The sequence below is a fragment of the Aspergillus mulundensis genome (assembly GCF_003369625.1).
Source record: "Aspergillus mulundensis strain DSM 5745 chromosome Unknown scaffold_2, whole genome shotgun sequence".
Lineage (NCBI taxonomy): Eukaryota > Fungi > Ascomycota > Eurotiomycetes > Eurotiales > Aspergillaceae > Aspergillus > Aspergillus mulundensis.
Genome location: NW_020797890.1, coordinates 1,778,102 through 1,785,028, shown reverse-complemented (window position 1 = coordinate 1,785,028; position 6,927 = coordinate 1,778,102).

Sequence of the window (6,927 nt, the reverse complement as noted above, 5' to 3'; positions counted from 1 at the left end):
TTTGTATTATTTTTTAAAAACTTAAAAAGTATAATAAATTAAATATTAAAATAAATAAAAAAATTATATAATTAGAATTTACTATATAACTATTTTTATATTTTATTTAATTATGTTAAAACTTATAATAATTTTTTTTTAATTTTTTTTTAATTTTTTTATAATTAAATAATACCCTAAATGTCGCAGGTTCACAATTTGAAGGGTTTGTAATATTATTAGTTGTTATTAAAGGCTAGCTAAGTTAGATAAAGGAAAAGGGTGTCAGGGCGGTGCCGTTGGTGGCTAATATTAACAAGTCCCCTGTATAAAAAAAGGCGGACGCCCTTATTTACTATAATAAAAAAAATGGGTCGGGGGTTTAATTATACACTATAAAAATAAAAAAAATATAAAAGCTTTTTAAGTTTAGCTAATATAATAATATTAAAGTAATAAAAATAAAAATATTAAAAGCTCTAAAAGTAATAAAAGTAAAAATAAAAAAAACTAGGCGTAAGTAAAGGTAATTTAGTTTAAAAAGTAATAATTTACTTAAAATAAAAAGTAAAAAATTAGTTTTACCTTAACCTTTTTAATATTAAATATAGCATATTTATAAAAACCTTTAAAACCTAATTTTTTATTTAGTAAGCCATGTTAATAGTGGTACGCCTTTAAAACTTTAATAAAGCTTGTATTTAGGCTTTTAAAAAAACTTGTATAATCTTATAAATAATAAAATATTTTTTTTAGCGTGTTTAATACTATATTATAACTAATTATTAATAAATTAAAATTTTACGTGTTAAAACAAAGCAAAGTATTATAATTTAAGGTTATTAGGTAAAGTAAAAACTAGGTTTTAAGTAATATTATTATTAGCTTTTAGGCAGGTGGGATTACTAAAGCACGGGCTAATAAAATTAAACACGTGATAAAGGTTTTAAAGGGTAATATAATAAATATATTTAAAGTAATTTTTTTTATAAGGCAGCAAGAGTGGCTAAAGTATTTAAAGTTTTAAAAAATACTTATATTAATTACAGGACTAGTGCTATTAATTTATTAACTAGCTTTTAATTAATAATAAAAGTTAGCTTATTAAATTTAGTAGGCGTTTTTTTAAGCCTTTACTTTTTTTACTTGGTTACTAACACTATTACTATTAAAATAGCTAAAAAAATTAAAATATTTTTTTATTAATTAATAGGCTACATAGGTAATTACAGTCTGCCTAAAATTATAAAGCCTGGTTTTAATTATAAAAGGCGGAAACTTAGGCTTTATTATAAGTTTAAACTAAGTATGCTAGCTAGCTTATGCAAAAAAGCAAAAAAATTTAATAATTTTTAACTACTAGTAAACATGTATAAAGGGATAAAAGGATTTAATAATTTTTAATTATTAGTAAATAACATGTTAATGGCCTAAATATTTTTTTACTTATTAGTAAATAGGTTTTAGGCCGCCGTGTTCTAAATATTTTTTATATTAAAAACAGGCTTATTTAATATTATTCTTGCTTTTAAAGGGGTTGCTGTGTTTTAAATATTTTTAGTACTAAAAACAGGCTTATTTAGTATTATTCTTGCTTTTAAAAAACTTTATTAATCCATGGCTTTGCGCAAATTTTTTTAAAATATTAATAATTTTTTTTTTAAAAGTAGTTAAAACAGCCTGGAGTTTTTACTTTTTAAGTAGTATTAGGCTAATTATTAGTTTATAAGTTAGCAGTCTTTAATTATACTTTATTAAAAGTAGTATTATTCTTAAAGTTATCCTTGTTGGCATCTAGGTTAAAAAAAATATTATTAAATTTATTAAAGTCCTTATTAAAGTCTTTTTTTTTATTAAAGTTATTAAAGTCCTTTATATTAGCGTTATTCTTTAACTTTATTATAGTTAGTTTAGACTAGTTAATTAATTCTAACTCTAAATTTTTATTTATATATAATATTAATATACTTTTAGTAATTAATCTTAATTTTTAACACTTTTTTATTTTTTTAGTTTTTATTACTAAAAGGTTTTATTTTATTAAGGCTTAAAGTTAATAGGCCCTTATTTTTATTATATTAAGGCCCTTAAGCACTAGTAAAAGGTGTATTTTTAATAATAAATTTAGTAAATCTTAGTTTACTATTTAATAAAAGCCATAAATAGTAAAATTATTAAAAAATAATAAATATAAATAGCTTCCTCCTGCTACCTAAGTAAACTTATTATAATTTATTTTTTTTATTACTTATATTACTAGGCCTTTCCCTAGGGAAATAATATAAATAAAAATATTTAAAATATAGTAACTTATAATAATAATTAAAAATAATAATTAAAAGTTATTTACTTTAATAATTTTAATAAGGTGCAGTCTTAGCCTGGTAATAAAGCTAAATATAAAATTTAAGTTTAATATACCTAGTAAAACTATATTTTTTAATTTTTATATTTTAATAAATACTAAATTTTTATTATATAAAACTATTTATTTATAATATATAGGGAACTAGTACTTCTTGTATGCATAAATTTATATAATTAGGTTAATAAGCACTTTTTTTACCTTAAAATTACTATTAAAATTAAAATTATATAGGTATTTTTTATACCTAAATAATTTATTTATTATATAAATAATAAAAAATACTTTAAGATTTAAAACTTATGTCCCCTTTAAAAAAAAGCTATAAATTTTAGGATTTTTTACTTACTTATTTAGCGTAATCACAAGCTTTTTTCCTACCTTTAAGTTATTTAAATTTATTTTATTATTTACTACCCGCGTCCACGGGCGGTTGCAGTTATTATTATTATTATTATATATTTAATATATTAAAAAGTAATTATAGTAATTATATTACTTTTAGCAGTATTTTATATAGCCCTTTTTATTTTTTTTTTATTTTTTATTTTTTTTATTAATAATATTAGCATGATCTTACTTCTAGATTACCCTAAGTTTTTTTATTATTAATAAGGGTAAGAAGAGAGCTCCAAGGTAATAAGTTATATTACTTACTAAAGTAAGAATTAAAAGGCTTTATTTAAAAAAAACATAAGCTAATAAAAAAAAAAAAGCTTAAATAAATAAAAAAATTACTTGGAAAAAAAAAGTTTTAATTACTAAAATAAGCTAAGTAAAAAAGATTTAATAAATTAAGCCCTACTTAAAAACAAGTTATATTAAGCCCTGCTTAAAAATAAGTTATATTAAGTAAGGGAAAAGGGAGCTTTAATAAAGCTTAATTATTTAAAAAAAAAGTTTTAATTACTAAAATAAGGGGAGTAAAAAAAATCTAGATTACTTAAAAAAGACTAAAGTAAGTAAAATAGTTACTTACTAAAAATAAGAAAATAAGAATATAGCAAAATAAAAAAACTTTACTTACTAAAAAAAATAAAAAACTGCAAAAAACTGCAACGTGGGGTTTAAGGGGAGATAGTATTTAATATAAAGTAAAGTAAAAAAATAACACGGGAGATTAAGTAAATTAATAATATAAATAGTCACGTAATACTAAAATAAATATAATAAATATTAAAATAAACACTATAAACTACTTTGGGTAAGTCCTATTATATTTTTTAATTAGCTTTTTTATGCCTTTTAGCTTAGCTTTTAATAACTACTAGTTATTTTTTACTTTATAATTTATTTAGTAAACTAGGTACTTTATTACTAGTATTTGCTTGTATTTTATACGCATTATTTTTTTAGTAATTATTTTTTTTACTTTGTATTAATTTTTATTAAATAAAAAGCCTTTATTAAGAATAGCGCTAGGTTTTATTAGCTATTAATTAAAAAAGTTATTTTAAAAAGGCTTAAGCATTTATACCAAGATAATAAGGTAAATTTATTATTTTTTTAAAAAGTTTAATTTATATGCTAATTAACCTACTTAGCATATAATATAAAAAAAACCCGCGAACTATTAGTTTAGTTTTTTTAATATTTATTTATTCGCGGGGATATTATAACCCTAATAAAGGTATAATAATACTTTATTATTAATAATAAAAAATATTACTTAATATTTTTAGTTATAATATTTTTTTATTTAAACCATGGTAAATAATAAGGCCTTGTAAGTATTTTAATATATAGTAAAAAATTAATTACCTAGGTATTTTAATAAGTTTTAGGCTTAGTAAATAAGTTAACTATATATTAATTTATAGGGACTTTACTTGGTTAAAAATTTTTTTAAGCTATTAAGGGCGGCTTATATTAAAAGCAGGAGGTTTTTTTATAAGGTTTATAGGTTAAGATACAAGACTAGCTAGTGGCAAAGCATGGTTTTTATTATTTAAATTACTTTTTTAAACTAGCTATTTATTTACAGGTGGTATGCCATGCTATATAATTATTAAATACCAAGTATTTTAAATATTATATACTAAAAATTTAAAATAAACTTTAAATTTTAATTTAAAATAATTCTTTGCGGAATGCCCTAATTTTTTAATTATATAAATTAAATTAATACCACGCCTTAATCTTTGGCTTTTTATTAAAAGTGGCTTAAAATTAGGCTAACTTATTTTAAAAACTTATTAACTAGTACTAGGATTTAATCATGCCCCTTATTAATTATTAATAAGCTTATTATAAAATTTATAGTTAATGTTTTATAAAAAGCGTTAAATATAGTAATAAGATTTAAGAATTTATAAGGCTTATAATATAAAATAGTTAATAATTTATAGGGGCAGGATATAATATATTTTTATAATTTTATTATACTTTTATATATAGCCAGGCCTTGTAACTTTAATATATAAGTTTTTAAGCTAATATAGCCTTATTAATTATAAATAATTATAAAAATGTTTTTAAGCAACCCGCGGGGAATAACTAATTAAAACTTTTTATTATTTTTTTATAAATAAAAAAGTTTTTTAACCATTTAGTAAGGGATTAAATAAAATAGTTTTTTTTTATTTTACTTAAAATAGTAATAATAGCCGTGTAATAAAAGTTATTTTTATATTTATAATATATTTTACGCATAAAATTAGGATTAATATAAACTTTTAAATATCCTAGTTAGACCAGAGCAGCGTTTAAAAATAAGTAGTTTATTAAGCTATTTAAATTAAGATTTTCTACTATTAGTTCCGCGCCTTTTTTAGGTAATTTTAATAATATATTAGTAACTAGATTTATCTTGCCTAGCTTGTAATAAATAAGCAGATTAAATTATTATAAATATTATAAGGTATAAACTAGGCAAAGATTTAAACCTTTAGTTGCTTATAATTAAAGTAATATTTTTTTAAATATTTTAGCTATTATAAAATAATTAAAATAAATAATTATAGGTAAGGGGCGCGAAGCAAACTTTATAAAATAATATATTTTTTTATTACCTAGACTAGGCATAAAGTCTTAATTTTTATTAATTAATAATTATACTTTGCTTGCGTTAAGCCCCGATTAAGAAATAAAATTAGCTTAATAATTAATTTTAATAAAGGCTTAAAAAGGTCCGTGTAATTAAATAAGTTTTTAATATAATATATTATTACTTTATATTTGTTTATAATAGTATTTAAATTAATATAAAAACACTAAAATGGATTATAATATATAAAAAATTTAAAATAGGTAAATTTAGCCTAAAGTTTTTAATAAGCTTTAATTTCCTAAAATATTAGCTTGGAAACTAAGGTCTTTACTACCTATTATTTTTAAGGGTGCCTTATTAATAAAAATCCCTTTAAAAGGCGCACCTTGCGTTTTTATAGGGGCGTAATTATAAAGGCATATTAAGGTATATAGTAATATGGTTTTATTGCTGGTGTTAATGCCTTAGGCCACTTTATTAACCATGGCAATGCCAAGGCCTAGGGATATTAATAGCCTTAAAAAATAATACTTAGGCCTTACTACCCTAAATAAAAGCTATATAAAGCACTCGGAGGCCTTAATAAAAAACCTTTAAATAATTTTATATTTAGTTTTTTTTTATATATTTTTTTTAAATTACCTAGCCTTACTAGCCAGGTAATTTCTAGCACTAGTGTTATTATATTTAATAATATATTTTTAATTATTTAATTAATAAGCTTTTTTAATATTATAGGATTTAATTAAATATAATAATAAAGTAATTACCATACCTAATTATTAAAATTACTTAATAATATATTTATAGCAAGGCTTATTAATAATATAAACTACTTAACACCGCCTATACCTTTTTAGTAAAAAAAAAAAAATTAAAGCTTAAAAAATTTTTAAGAGGCCCAAGAGCTATACTAAAAATATTAATAAAAATAATTAATAATTATTTAATTTAAAAACCCCTTTTATTAGCGCTAGCAAGGGATATTTATTTAGTTATTATTTTAAAAAATTTTATGCTTGGGTAGCAAGGCAGCTAGGATTTTTTTTATAATTAATGTGAGTCGCGTTTATATACTGCGGTGAGCTTAGGAGAACGTGAATTACTGCAATAGGAAAGGCGTTGTGTATTTATAGTAGGAACTAATTGCTAATTCTTTAAGTTAAAGTTTAAAGTTAAACTTAATATTTTATATATTATGTAACTAGCCACCGCCTTGGCGCGCGGCTAGTTTAGCATTAATATTTTTTTACCTAGCGGCCTTAGGCCGCTAGATTATGTTATTATAATATTATATAATTATAATATTATAATAGTAATAATAATACTTTTTTTTAAGTAATCGCGCCTTTATAATTTATAAATTTATATTTATACTTTATAAAATATAATTTAAATTATAAATCTTATTAAGTACTATAAAATAAGCTATTTTTAGGTTTATAAGGTGTTATAATTTGCGTGTAATTTATATTTAAAGTTAGGTGTAAAAAATTAATTTAATTATCTTACTTTACTTTTAAATTTAAATATAGTATTACTGCCTGTAGTGGCTAAGTATAATATTTTAGTTTTAATACTAAAGCACCCTTAT